The 16,460-nt window shown below is 37.4% G+C and overlaps 1 non-coding gene across 1 annotated transcript; it reads right to left on the reverse strand.

Annotated features, from left to right (window-relative positions):
- Positions 1–15,668: 15,668 nt before the first annotated feature.
- On the reverse strand, positions 15,669–15,775 carry LOC124899807. Its single transcript, XR_007057371.1, has one exon. It is a non-coding gene; the product is annotated as a small nucleolar RNA R71 (small nucleolar RNA).
- Positions 15,776–16,460: the final 685 nt, after the last annotated feature.

The raw sequence follows: 16,460 nt of genomic DNA on the forward strand, positions 1-16,460 counted from the left end.
CCATTACCAGATATAAAAAGTCATTGTATGGATTCGTTACCATGGTATGAGGTGCCCCAAAAATTTAGGCCTGCGGTGATGAGTTCAGTGAATCACTCGTTATCAGTCCTGACAGGTCGTTAGGTGGACCAGTTGTCACAACAGAAAGAAACCAAAAAATTAAGTCCCCAACAATAACTACCCTTAATGACTCATGATCAAACCCAATAAGTCATCAGGAGGGAAGTCATTCTTAGAACAGTAAGGAACTAAGGATCAGGTCCCCAGGTCATGACTCCAGGACACAACTCGTGACCAGTCATAATGAGTCGTATCCTGAGTCATCACGATTGGAACCAGTAATTTTCTACATGATTTAAAAAAGGCATTTTGGTTAAATTCCCATTTTTTTAATCTCAAACCCACATCTTTGGTCACTCCAACATCAGTTTAAGGGTTGCATTTACCCTAACACCTCATAAACTCCAAAAATCATTACACTTAGCCAAAAATAATTAATTTTCATCTTCTCCAAAGAAAGTTAGGGTTTCTAAAGAACAAACTCAATACCAAGGATTTTCCATAAGGCTTCACCTTCAGGTATGTGATCTTGGGCGTATTTATATGTCAAGCACCAATATTCACCCATAATAGGACTTGTTCTATGAGCTAATATGTGTTATTCTTAGTTTGTTTGATGTGTAATTGTAAGATTTAGCTAATGGACATGATTAGTGATGTAGGATGAATTTTTGATGGAATTGGATGAAATTGGATGCATAACATGAAGCGAGTGATAATTGACGCTTTGGGATTGATTGTATGAATTTGTAAAGAAGTAGAATGAGATTAGAAAGCATGCATTTGGAGCCAGAAGCAAAGAAAGAAACAATGATCTGAGAAGGAGTAAAATTGCTGAAAAGAAGTGAATTCCAATAGAGGGTCGCGATAGGCCCACGCGCAACCCCTACTCTGGTGGACTAAGAAATGCGGAGTGACCCCTACTCCAATGGAATAAACAATATAGAGTGATCCCTACTCCAGTGGACTGGCCCTCGTGATGTGGAGATGGTTCCCCACTAGGCAAAAACTATCCTATTATAAAAGGAACACTTAAACACAATTGAGACTACTGTGGAAACGTACAACAGAGGAAAAAACACTTTCAATACTTCTCTTATTTTTCTTTGAACTTATTTATTCCATAATTACTTTTTAATATGACTAATTATTTGTTTTTGATGTTGAATTCGAACATGAGTGGCTAAACACACTTGTTCTGGGGTTGAGGTCAAAAACATGATTGCACTTTGATATTCTTTATCATAGTTTATTGTTGAATTATTATGTGGGTTATTCTTATTCTCTTGTGCTTAATATTTTGATGATTGACCATCATTAAAATAAACTTATATCCCTATGTAAATCTGAGAAGAGAATCATAGGTTAGAACAAAAAGGTTAAGAAGCAAGGTTCTTATTCTTTTACAAAATAAGGAATTTGAATTAGAGTCTAGGATGGAGATATACTAGAAACCTTGTTTGGTTTACTTGTAGGAAGATAGCTTGTTGCATCTAATTGGATTATTGCATCCTCGCTCAACGATGTATTTGTAATGTCCAGTTAGGTAGAAGATTAGAGGATTGAGAGACCATGATCATACTCTAAACCTTGCGAATCAATAACCCGATAATCAACTAAACTACGATAAGAATAAAGATTTGTAAGATTGTTAAAAGTGTACCAACCCTAGAATTGACATTGTTGTTTACAGCCCTTCTTACGTTGCTATTGTCGGATTTTGTTATTTTTTTATTAATTATATTTTTACTTTAAACTTCACAATCATTTTGATACTTTAGAATACTTAATACAATCTTTTCAAAAACTGAAGTTGGTTAAATTGTTTGTTACATAGTCCTCATGGGTACGATGTCAGACTATTTGAGTCACTATATTACTTGTACGATCGCGTGCACTTGCGTGTGCGTTAGCCCGTGACAAGTTTTTGGAGTCGTTGTCAGGGATTAGTATAATTAGTAATTTTCTAAATTTTTGATTTTTGATAATTAGTTTACGTGTTAACGACTTGATCTTAGTGGCTGACTTTTGCAGGACTAGCCAGGTATCAGATCAGGCATTTCTTCAGAGTAGAAGAGCTTGATATCTAATTCAATAAGTTCAAATCATAGAGCAAAAAGATCCTAATCTCATTGATCCAAGTGATCTAAATGCTGCAAGTGGTCCAGCTCTGACAATTCCAATTGCTCCTGCTTGAGCAAAAGCCAAGCCTTTTCGTAAAGTAGTAATCCCACTTATGAACCATGCTACTAATTGCGTCCATAAGCCAGATGTGGATGGTTGATTTGAATTAAATTAGATGTCACGACCCGAACTAGGGCTTGGTCGTGATGGACATCCCAAACCATGAAGGCCCGAAATGCCCTTCTCTATCTGGTAATCATGCACAACATTCATATAATAAAGAAGATGTGGAAACGTAATCTGCTACAGAAACATGGTCAACTTTGAATTCAACATAAGTATGGAAACTGCAAATCAACTACATCAAAATAACATCTGACTCAGTCTGCGAAATCTCTACTACATGAAAATCTGACAACTATCTGAAACTAGGACAAGGCCCCCAGTGGATCAAAACTGAATTAAGTGACATAATTTGCAAAGACAGGCCTTCTGGAATAGAGAAGGCTTACCACTTCACAATCTGATCAGCTGTCCAAATTATCTACTATTTATCTAGACCCCTAGACTGAGTCTCATAACTTGAGAGGTAGAGGGGAGGGGGGGTCAATATAGATGTACTGGTATGCAGAGCATATCCAAAATAATAATTTATTATTCAACATATATGAGAGCAATTTAAAATGGTTCATAAACATATTGTATAGTAAGAATTCACATGGGCATTTTAAAGACTCTGTAAAAATTATCTCAACTCTGAGAAATTTGTGTTACTTCTGCGCTAGGTAGTATACCCTACAACTCTGAAAAATTCCATGGGCTATATGGAAACTTCCATTAACTCGGCAGCAAAGCCCCCAATCCAAGTGTGCCGCAAGGGTCGGAGTCTCTGAATCCTTTATACCACACAGTCGTCGCCAGCATACAATAATAATCTACCCGTATCGGCAAATACAGTTTCAGGCTAAGAGTTGTTTGAACTCGGACCTTCTTAAGGTAACCCCCTAACCCTCTTTAATCCCTTTTTTAAAACTATATCAAAATATGCAGTCTCTGAAATCATACTTTGAAAACATACTCTGTTATGGCATAAATACATATAGTATCGTTATACCAATGGCTTGCAATTCACATCTCTGAGCCATTATTAGTCTATCATAAATTTCTATTTTCAAAACACAAGTTTTGGAACCACCATTTCAATAATTCAACTCAAAGAAATTCTTTCTCAAACCTCATGTAAACACATGCAAGGAACTCATCTTTGTTAAGCATTTCCATAGTACAAGGTGGTCATGTCAAAGTTCTCAGTTCACATGCGATTCTTTATCTTAAACACAAGAACACATTTATATCAAGAAATACCCTCTCAACAATTTCAAATCATAATCAAATGCTATAATATTGCGAAAACATCTTTCAAATCACAAAACCAAAATCTTTAATTCAATACATGAGAGGGAGTTCATAATTTATGCTCTCAACAATCTTAGATCTCAAATTCCATACATATACGTATGCAAGTAAATCAATTTAGGGGATAGGAACACAAATTCAAAATAATAGTAATATTAAAACATTCGAAGTACGTAATTTAGAACATAGATTCCAAAACCCCTTTGAAATTTATGCATAAAAATCTAAAAATCATGCTCTAATGGCTTTAAGCCCATGTAGTTTTTAGGACAAACCCCACCAACCTCGATTACAAAGAATAAGGGATGATCCTTGAAGCCTACGGTTTGAGGGTTCCAAATCTTCAGTCAATTTTAAAAACCCACGGTTGAATCTTGAGTTTCTTGGAGAAGTATATGAACTAGGGTTTTTGTTTTGAGGAAAATCTTGAGAATGTCATATATTCTGCTTATAGAGGTCTTAAATCTACTGTTTTGATGTTTTAAGAGGCTTGAAAAAAGTTCAAATTACCTTTGTTAACTTCTAAACAAAGCTGGAAAAATTAAACTGGGAACCTAATTTTATGGGCCACTGCGATGCGCCACTATCGCGGGCGGCTCACTTGAAATTGACGAATGGGAAATTGGGATCCTCTGCGATGCACCACTATCGTGAGGTCCCACTGAAAATTGACAATTTCTAATGAAACCCTCTCTGCGACGCGCTAAACACCAGAATGATGATGCTTTATGACTAGCATATAAAATAGCCATAACGTCTTCACCGAGTGTCCGTTTTGGACGAATCTTATATCGACGGAAAGCTTATTCAGTCATCTACGTAAAAAAAAGTTGATATCTAAGGGATTCCACTGGGAAAAAAGTATAAACCATTCTAGAAGCCAATGCTTGATATTTTAGAGACAAAATTTCGCTAAGAAAAACTTTAGGGTGTTACAATATTCCCCCATTGGGAACATTCATCCCCGAATATTGATGCGGGATACAGACAAGTATAATGTCAAGCATACTAAGGCATAGAAATAATAAGGCAAGTATTGTACCTTCCATTTCGTCATCCATTGGATCAAAAAGGTTTGGGTATCTAGCTCTCATGTCAACTTCTGATTCCCAAGTCGCTTCTTCAATTTTCTGGTTTCTCCACAACACTTTAACTGAGGCTATCTCTTTGTTCCTCAATCTTCTAACTTGGTGATCCAAAATCTCTACAGGCTCTTCTTCATAGGATAAGGAGTCTGTAACTTTGATCTCTTCGACATGCAATACTAAAGAATGGTCTCCAATACACTTCTTCAACATAGATATATGAAATACCAGATGAACAGAATGCAAACTAACTGGCAATTCTAACTCATACGCAACTCTACCTATCTTTCTCACAATATGATATGGTACTATATAGAGAGGACTCATCTTACCTTTTTTCTCGAATTGCATGACTCCCTTCTTGAGAGAAACTTTGAGAAACACCCAATCTCCAACCTCAAATGCTAGATCTCTTCTCCTAACATCGGCATAGGACTTCTGATGACTCTGAGCTGTCTTAAGTCATTCTTTAATGACTTTCACATCCTTTGATGCCTGATGAACAAGATCAGGCCCAAATATTTGCGTCTCACCTACTTCATACCACCCTATTAGTGACCTATATCTTCTCCCATACAGTGCCTCAAATAGTGCTATCTTAATACTGGAATAGAAACTATTATTATATGCGAACGCTATCAATGGAACGCGCTCTACCCAAATACCTTTAAAATCAATCACGTAGGCCCTTAACATATCCTCAAGGCTCTGGATGGTGCGCTCAGCTTGTCCATCTGTTTGAGGGTGGAAAGCCGTGCTCAAATTTACTTGGGTACCTAAAACCTTTTGAAACGATCTCTAAAATTGTGAAGAAAACTATGTACCTCTGTCAGATATGATGGACACAGGTGCCCAATGCGAACGAACTATTTCTGCAATTGAACAGCTTGGCATAATCCTCTCCCGAATAATTTGTCCTGACAGGTAGAAAGTGAGCTGACTTGGTCAACCTATCTACAATCACCCAAATAGAATCATACTGGTTTTGGGACCTCGAAAGTCCTGTAATGAAGTCTATATTAATCATCTCCCATTTTTACAAAGGCAAAGCTATCTCTTGAGAAGAACCACCTAGCCTCAAATGTTCCACTTTAACTTGTTGATAATTCAAACACTTGGAAACATAGTTAGCCACATCAGGCTTCATATTATTCCACCAATAAATAGTTTTCAAATCCTGATACATCTTAGTAGAGCCAGGGTGAACAACATACCTCAACGTGTGATCTTCGTCAAGAATTCTCTTCTTCATACCATCTACATCTGGCACACACAACCTACCCTACTATCTCAAAATACCATTACCACCAATTTCAAATGACATTACCTTTTGTTAACCCACATCTTTCTTGATCGACATCAAGTTGGAATCTTCAACCTGGTTCTCTTTAACTTCTACACAAAGGGACAATTTAGCAATCTCATGAACAACCACTTCTCCATCCTCAGAATCCAAAAGTCGCACTCCTAGATTTGTAAGTCGATGAATATCCTTCACCATCTCCCGCTTCTCTTCCTCAACATGAGAAAGACTGCCCATAGACAACCTACTGAGGGCATCAGCTTCCACATTTACCTTGCCCAAATAATAGTGTAGGCTCATGTCAGAGTCTTTTAAAAGTTCTAATCACCACCTCTACCTGAGATTCAATTATTTCTATGAGAAAACATACTGTAAACTCTTGTGGTCAGTAAATATATCAATGTGTACCCCATACAAATAGTGCCGCCAGATCTTAAGTGTAAAAACTACAACCGTTAACTCTAAGTCATGAGTAGTGTAGTTCCGCTCATGCACCTTCAACTGCCTAGATACATAAGCCACTACCTTACCATACTGCATAAGGACACACCCAAGTACCACTTGGGATACATCATAGTATACAACAAAACATTCTGTACCCTTTGAAATAGTTAGAATACGAGGAGTAGTCAACTTGTCTTTCAACTTCTCAAAACTATTCTCATAAGAGTCAGACCACAAAAACTTCACCTTTTTTCGAGTCAACTTAGTAAGTGGTGCAGCTATGGAAGAAAAACTCTCGACAAATCTTTTGTAATAACCCGCCAAACCAAAGAAGCTCTGAATATCGGTTGGAGTCGTGGGTCTGGGCCATTTTCTCACTGCCTCAATCTTTTGGGGATCAACCTTAATCCCTTCACTAGACACAACATGCCCTAAGAACGCAATAGCATTCAACCAGAATTCACACTTGGAAAATTTTACATACAATTTATGATTTTTAAGGGTCTGAAGGATGATTCAGAGGTAATTGACATGGTTCTCCTTACTCTTAGAATATACCAAAATATCATCAATGAATACAATGACAAATAAATCTAGAAACTGACAAAAAATCCTATTCATTAGATCCATAAAAGCTGCAGTGATGTTAGTCAACCCTAAGGACATGACTAAGAATTCATAATGGCCGTATCAAGTTCGGAAAGCTGTTTTGGGAATATCTAACTCTCTAACTTTCAACTAGTGATATCCCGAACAAAGGTCTATTTTTGAAAAACATTTAGCACCCTAAAATTGATTAAAAAAACCATTAATCCTAGGAAGGGGATATTTATTTTTAATCATGACCTTATTTAACTGGTGGTAATCTATGCACATACGAAGGGAACCGTCTTTCTTTCATATGAAAAGTATAGGTGCGCCCCAGGGAGACACACTAGGGTGGATAAAAACTTTATCTAGAAGATCTGCTAGCTGTTCTTTCAACTCTTTTAGCTCTGCAGGAGCCATCCTATATGGTAAAATAGAATCAGGATGGGTATCTGGAAATAAATCAATACCATAATCTATTTCCCTCAGGTGGTATTCTCGGGAGATCATCTGGAAAGACTTTCGGGAATTTATTCACTATGGGGATAGACTGAAGAGAGAGTCTTTCGGCACTAGAATCTTTAACCCGAATAAGATTATACAAGCAAGCTTTAGAAATAAGTTTACGGGCCCTGAGATAGGATATAAAATGCCCTCTAGGTGCTAAAGAATATCCCTCCCATTCTATCACCGACTCATTCAAAAAAGAAAAGGTCACTCTTTGGGTCCTACAATTCAAGGTGGCATAGCACAAATAGAGCCAATCCATCCCTAAGATGGCATCAAAATCAACCATATCAAGTTCTATGAGATCTGCCTCAGTATCCCGGCTGAAAATAGACACAACATAATTTCTATACACCCTCCTAGCCACAATAGAATCTCCCGCTGGGGTGGAAACTGAAAAAGGTTCAACAATCACATCAGGCTCAAATCCAAAACCAACAACCACGTATGGGGTCACATAAGAAAATGTAAACTCGGGATTAAGTAATACATACACATCATGAGAAAAGATTTGCAATGTACCGGTGACTGTATCTGGTGAGGCCTCTACCTCCTGGTAGTTGGTCAAAGCATACAACCGGTTCCGACCATTTTCGACGGCTGAAGTGGCACCCTTTTGAGGTGGTTGTGCAGATAAATTTACCTATGACTTGGCTCCTCCAACGTTACTCTTTGCTGCCAAATAGACTCTCTGGATATGGCCTGGATGGCCACATGAATAATACACCAAAGCACCAAACTGACATCTCCCACAGTGCGGATAGGACCGAGAGGTCTGGGCTATACTTCCCTGCGATTGCGTACCCTACATCCTTGGCTCCAGACTAAGATAAAAATTCTGGGTGCGCTGCTCAGCTGTGGGTCTGGACACTGGAGCACTAGCTTCCAACTGTGCATTACCCCAATTCTTTTTCTTTTGCCATTTGCCGCCTCAATTACTGCTCTGCTGCTGACTATGACTCTAATCTATCGCTCTGGCTCTCTTTTCCTGCCTGTCCTTTTCCCTAGATTCAGCTATCTTCTTTTTCTTCTCCTCAACTTGCTGCATGTGGACTGACAGTCTAGCAAAGTCTATATCCCTGTTAAGCATAGCTCCTTAACACTCAAGTACCAGATCATCTGAAAGGCCGTAAGCAAACTTCCTCATTTGGGCCCTCATACTACTCGTCATCTCAGGAGCATAATGGGCCAACTGGTTAAACTTTAATGTATACTCCTGAACACTCATCTTACCCTTCTTAAGGTTCATGAGCTACTCTACTTTAGCTTTCCTCAGCTCCAAAGGAAAAAATTGGTCAAGAAAAGCTTTCACGAACTCATCCCAATCTGTGGGCTTAACACTGTCACCCTTTGTATCTTCCCACTCATTATACCATTGGTTTGCTACATTCTTTAGCTGGTATGCTGCTAGCTCAACACCCTCCACGTGATCAACGTGCATTACTTTGAAAATCTTCTCCACTTTATCTATGAACTCCTGCGGGTCCTCTTCTACCTTAGTGCCACAGAACTTAGAAGGGTTTATTCTCATGAACTGGACCAATCTAGTAACTTCAGAAGTAATAGATGTAGACCCAGTATCCTCTAACCTCTGAGTCTGTGCAGATACCAGCTGTGCCAGCATATGAATAGACTGTCTGAATTCAGTATTAGACACCTCTCCTTCATGAGGCTGAGTGCGATTGGCCCCCATCCAGGGAGCTTTGGAAGGACTGGTTGGTATAGGAGGTACTCTTGGAGTAGGAATAGGTTTTGGGTATGAGCTCTGTTATGGGGTCCACATCTCATGGGTGGGATGGACTTCATCATCCTGTGCATTAATGTAGGTGAGATGAGTGAGCATCGCTAGTTTTCTAAAAAGATTGATTAGGGGGAAGATTAGACTCTGAAGCACAAACTAAATCATAAAAAAGAGAAACATTCTTAAACGCCTAGTAGCCTCCTTCTTATAAGTGTGGTGCGCTACATACCCATAAATAAGACTCTACCCAACGTGATTTTGCAGACACTCTGGGACCATGAACCGTGTGTTGATACCAAGTTTGTCACGACCCAAACTAGGTCTTGGCCGTGTAATACCCCAAAATATTAAACCGATATTATAGCCATGTACCAAGCTCATGCATAGTACATCATGGTTCTTTTATAGTTTTGTGATTAAGTTAGATGCATATTAAGGATTCAAATAACTCCCAGTTATTAGACGAATCAAAATATTCCTTACTGATTGAATTCTTGAGAAGGATATTGGTATAGTCAACTTCAAATGAGCATATCCCTCATTATACTTAGAATTTTTGAGCTCATGACCTATCAACAAATAGATAATTGAATTATATTTCCACGATACCAATTTCTCCTAAATCCAATATCGAAATAAAGAGTTATTCCTATTTTACTCCATCATGTCAGGCTGGAAAAAATGTGATGACATTCATGGTACTTACCACATTTGTGATGCCCTATCATGAAGGTCGTCAGCCTTAGGTAGAAACCAGCTCCTAAGTGACGACATTCGTGGTATCTTACCAGATTTGTGATGCCCTATCACAAAGGTCGTCAGCCTTAGGCTGAAACCAGCTCCTAAGTGACGACATTCGTGGTAGCTTACCACATTTGTGATGCCCTATCACAAAGGTCGTCAGACTTAGGCAGAATCCAGCTTCTTATGATGATATTTTTGACATTCTGTCATATTTGTGATGCCATGTCAAAATTATCATCAGCCTTAGGTAGAATCCTTCTTCTGTGTGTCGATATTTTTGATGGCCTGCCACATTTGTGCTGCCATGTCAAAATTGTCGTCAGCCTTAGGCAGAATCCAGCTTCTATGTGACGACATTTTTGATGACCTATCATATTTTTGACGTCTTGTCATGAATGTTATCAGCTTTTCTTTCCAGAACTCGAGGGACATTTTAGTAAGGGTATTTTGGTCTTTTTCCTTCACTTCCCATGACTTATAACCCTCAAGGAACGTATTATCTTCCATTCTCTTTAGTTAAATATCTCAAAAATCTCTCTCATACACTTTCAACCATAAGATTAGGGTTTTCTCTCAAGATCATCTCCTCAAGAACAAGAACATTCTCTCCCAAAGGGGTTAAACCCTAGTCAAGAAAAATCAATAGCAAGCCTAAGGATTTCTTTAAGAACCTTCAAGAAACATTAGATCTCTTTCAAGATCAAGCTTTAAGGTATGCGTGTGTTCATTCATGGACTCCTTTCGTCCATGAAGTTCAAGAACCCTTTTCTAAAACTATATATATTATGGTTTTCATGTTATGAATGGATTGTTGATCATGTTTATGTGTTGAATGATGCCAAGGTAGAATCTTTATGTGTTATTATGAATCTATGACATCATATGATTTAAAAACATATAAGTTTGATTATTTATGATGAGTAATTGTATGATTTACACCTATGCCTAAGTTATGCATGTAAGGTGTTTGATAAAATACCTAAGAGACTAAAAATCATGCATTATAGCTAAATTGTGACTAAGTGAAGGATTCATGATAGGCCTATATGATTCAATGTCATCCATGTTAATAAGGTGTCTTTTGAACACTGTTGGATTACTCATGGAATAGACTTATGGAATTATGCTATGCTTACTTGCAAAACCCACTCATGTACAAGATGTAGAATACCTATGTACTTCATGAAATTCCCCAAGTTATGATATTATGGATTTTGGTTGTAATATGTAATGAGCATGATATTGAAAGCTATGCAAGTATATACATGTTGTGTGAAATTCCCTTCCATGAAATAGATTGCTGAGAACCATGCTTAGTATGAAATCCCTTATTTATGATATTGTGAATTATGGACTCTACTGTTATGATTAAGTTAGTCATGTGTGTCAGTTTCCTTCCATTGAGTCCTGGGGGTATTCGTACCCGAAAAAAATATAGCTGTGTTCCTAGAGCCATGTCATATTTTCACGATACTCTCAGTCAAGCCATGTCTATAGAAATCAGTCAGTCATGTGACTCAGGAAAACTCAGTAATCTCAGTAGTTCAGTATTCTCAGTAATCTCAGTGCTTAGTAACCTCAGTAATCATAGTAAATCTCATTATTTTTAGCACTCTTAATCAGTCGTCAGAACTCATTATATTCCATCTATCATCAGAATCCAGTAAACTCAGTTTTAGCTCCGCAAAATAATACCACTATTTTCAGTTTAGTTAATCAGTATCAGTTCAAAAAATCAGTTTAGTTAAGTTATTTAGTTCAGCCTAGTTATTCAGTTTAGTGTCTTTCAGATAGGAGTAGGATTCAGCACCGAGCGAACCTAGGGATGGGCACTCACCCACTAAAATAGGATAGAGATCCCTAGAAGTAATCCCTAAGTTCCAGAACTACGTAGCCAGCGTAGGTACGAGATATAACCCGTTAGATAGGACTGACATACTCAGGGGTCACCTGTTAGCACATTTATATGTATAGGACTGATCCCAGGAGTCACCCGCTAGATTAGGATTGACTCCACAGTAGATGTCTTTACTGGTGGTGCGGTACTGACACCCTTCCAGTCAGGGCAGAGATTATACCCCAGTCAGCTTAGCTTGGGGCATGTCGGTTAGATAAACACATGTCACAGTTTTAGTTACAGATTTAGGACTGTCAGATACAGTTAACTCAGTTCAGTAGTGCAGATTCAGTACTATTAAAGACAATTAATCCTTATTATTATAAATAGACTTCAAGATCACCCATTAGACATGACTGATCTCAACTATAGTTAAACAGTATTAGAATCATTAGATTTAAAGATCACCCGCTAGATAGGACTGATCTTAAATTTAGTTACTCCATATAAAATAAAACTCAGATAGTTCCATCAGAACTTAGACTGTCAGATATGGTCACTCAGTATCAGTTACATCGGTTAGGATGATCATCATAGTTATATCAGTTATATCAGTTTTTTGAACTCATGTATCAGTCATATCAGTTATTAGAATTCATGATATTAGTATTCAACTTCAGAACTGTCAGACACTGTCAACTAGACCAGTTCTTCATAATTTAAACTGTCAAAAATAGTCGTTCATCTATTCAGTATCTCGGTATCAGTACACTCATGTTGTCAGTATCCAGACTCAGAAGTGAGTATCTCCACGAGTTCAGTTACAGTTATGTATGCAGTATGTATTCTCACATTTATATTAGTCAGCATTTTTCAAGCATATAACCCTTTGCATTTAGCCTACCTCACTCGTATACTCAGTACATTTAGACGTACTGATACATTTGCTCTATGGTACTTTCTCTTATGTTACACCATGGGTTTAGAGGTACAAGATCCAGATCAGTAGTAGCATTCCAGTGTTCAGAGTTTGTAGTGAGTCCTTATTTGAGGACGATATGATTATTGCTACCTTTACTATTCAGTTGCTAAATGGAGTTAGTTGGAGACATGTTCCTTCCACTTCTTATTCAGTTCAGTTAGAAGCTTCCAGACTAGATGTCAGATTGGATATTCATATCTCATTATTTTCAGTATTTATGACTTGTTTTGGTATTGTTATACTTTTTTAGACATTTTGTTATCAGACGTTTATTCAGTTCGAACCTTATGGCCTTTTATGTTCATATTTCTGCATTTTATCGTATATTATGTAGTATACAGGTATAGATATCAGTCATGGGTTATCTTGTGGTCCTTCGAGGTCATGAGCACCGTGTAACATTTCGGTTTAGAAAATTAGGGTGTTACAGGTCGTGACGGACATCCCAAACCATGAAGGCCCAGAAAGCCCTTCTTTATCTGGTAAGCATGCACAACATTCATATAATAAAGAAGATGCAGAAACATGATCTGCTGCGGAAACATGGTCAACTCTGAATTCAACATAAGTATAGAAACTGCAAATCAACTAGATAAAAAAACACCTGACTCATTCTGTGAAATCTCTACTATATGAAAATCTGACAACTGTCTGGAACTGGGACAAGGCCCCTAGTAGACCATAAGTGACATAATCTTAAAAGAAAGTCCTTTTGGAATAGAGAAGGCTCACCACTGCATAATCTGATCAGCTGTTCGAATTATCTACTGCTTATCTGGACCCCTAGACCGAGTCTCAGAACCTAAGAGGTAGGGGAAAAAGGGGGTCAATACTGATGTACTGGGAGGTAGAGCATATCCAAAATAATCATTTATTATTCAACATATATGAGAGTAATTTAAAATAGTTCATAAACATATCGTATAGTAAGAATTCATATAGGCATTTTAAAGACTATAAAAATCATCTCAACTCTGAGAAAGCTGTGTTACTTCTATGCTAGGTGGTATACCCTACAACTCTGAAAAATTCCATGGGCTATATGGAAATTGCCATTAACTCGGCAGCGAATACCCCAAACTAAGTGTGCGGCAAAGGTCGAAGTCTCCGAATCTACTACGCCCCACGTTCGTCTACAACGTACAATAATAATCTACCTGTATCGAAAAATACAATTTTAGGCTAAGAGTTGCTTGAACTCGCGCCTTATTTGGGTAACCACCTAACCCTCTTTAAGCCCCTTTTTAAAACTCTATCAAAACATGCAGTCTCTAAAATCATACTTTGAAAACATACTCTATTATGGCATAAATACATATGGTATCGTCATACCATTAGCTTGCAAGTCACATCTCTGAGCCATTATTAGTCTATCATAAATCTCTATTTTCAAAACATAAGTTTTGGGACCATCATTTCAATAATTCAATTCAAAGAAATTCTTTCTCAAACCTCATGTACACATACAAGGAATTCATCCTTGTCAAGCATTTCAATAGTACAAGTGGTCATGTCAAAGTTCTTAATTCGCATGCGATTCTTTCTCTTAAATACAAGAACACATTTATATCAAGAAGCACCCTCTCAACAATTTCAAATCATGATCAAATGCTATAATATTGCAAAAACATCTTTCAAATCATAGAACCATAATCTTTATACACGAGAGGGAGTTCATAATTTATGCTCTCAACAATCTTAAATCTCAAATTCCATACATATACATACACATATAAATCCATTTAGGGGATAGGACCACAAGGTCAAAACAATAGTAACATTAAAACATTCGGAATACGTAATTTAGAACATAGATTCCAAATCCACTTTGAAATTCATGCATAAAAATCTAAAAATTATGCTCTAATGGTTTTAAGACCATGTAGTTTTTAGGACAAATCCCACGTAACTCGATTATAAAGAATAAGGGATGATACTTGAAGCCTACAGTTTGAGGATTCCAAATCTTTAGACAGTTTTGAAAACCCACGGTTGAATCTTGAGTTTCTTGGAGGAGAAGTATATGAACTAGGGTTTTTGTTTTGAGGAAAATCTTGAGAATGTCATAAATTCTTCTTGTAGAGGTCTTAAATCTACTATTTGGACATTTTAAGAGGCTTGAAAAATGTCCAAATTACCCTTTTTAACTTCTGAATGAAGCTGGAAAAATTAAACTGGGAACCCGATTTTATGGGCCACCGCGATGCGCCACTATCGCGTTGGCTCACTAGAAATTAATGAATGGGAAATTAGGATCCTCCATGATGTGCCACTATCGCAAGGTCCCACTGGAAATTAAAAATTGCTAATTAAACCCTCTCCGCAATGCACTTAAAACCAGAATGATGATGTTTTACGACTAGCACATAAAATAGCCATAACTTCTTCACCGAGTGTCCATTTTGGACGAATCTTATATTGACAGAGATCTTATTCAAACATGTATGTAATGAAAAGTTTTAATTGAAGGGATTCCACTAGGAAAAAGGTATAATCCATTCTAGATGCCAATGCTTGATATTTTAGGGATAAAATTTAGCTAAGAAAAACTTTGGGGCGTTATAGCAGAATATGGTGTAACTATTGTGTTCGAGTGGTCAATTTACAGGGTTCTCATATAAAGATCCTCAGTAGTACATATAGACTTTCTTGGAAATCATCAATACCTAAATTTCTACTGTGGTATCTACTGATTATGTCGGACTGACGCTTTTCCCCTTTTCTTTAATTGGGGAAGCTAAGAAGTGGTTATATGTTGACCACCAAAATCCATCACTTCCTAGGAAGATCTAGCTTGGAAGATCCTTATTCGATTCTTTCCATCAGGGAATACAACACATTTGAGAAGTGATATTCTAAGTTTCAAGCAGAAAAAAAGAGAAAATCTCTACCAAGATTGGGAGAAATTTAAAGGCATGCTTAGAAATTTCCCTCATCATCATCAGTATAATGATGTCTTAGTTCATACTTTCAATGAAGGTCTTGATCCCAACACCAAGATTCTTTTGGATTCAGCAGCAGGTGGTCTGGCTCTTGAGAGGACTTAGGATGAATTATATACACTGTTGAATCGAATTTCATGAGGGAATCCTGAGTGCTCCTATGAAGCTTGTAGTTGTGTTAAAGGTAGATCAGTTCTTTGCTCTATCAGCTTAACTTGCTGCATTACAAAATCTGATTACTAATCAGTTTAGTAGTATGAAGTTAGGGGTTACACAATCGGCGGCCATAGCTAATGCAGTTCAACAGATGAATGCATGGTGTGATATTTTTGGAAGTAGTGAGCATACAACAGATGCTTGTACGGTTAATCTATATTCTGTCAATTATATAGGGAATGTTAATCATCTAGGGCAGTAAAACTGTGGTAACACTTACAATCTGAATTGGAGGAATTATCCAAATTTCTTATGGGGAAGAAACTAGGAATAGAACAATAATTAGTACAAGGGGCCAGTACAACAGAATCAATAGCAGCAAGTTTAGAGTAATCAAGCCATGACTCAAATAAAAAATATGAAAGAGTTGTTGGAATGAGTGATAGCTGCTCAAGCATAGTTGGTAGTATATATGAAGAATCAATAATTGATTATGAAGAATTTGGAGATGCAAATTAGTCAGATTGTAGG

Source organism: Capsicum annuum, chromosome 6 (genome assembly GCF_002878395.1).
Source record: "Capsicum annuum cultivar UCD-10X-F1 chromosome 6, UCD10Xv1.1, whole genome shotgun sequence".
In the NCBI taxonomy this organism is placed as follows: domain Eukaryota; kingdom Viridiplantae; phylum Streptophyta; class Magnoliopsida; order Solanales; family Solanaceae; genus Capsicum; species Capsicum annuum.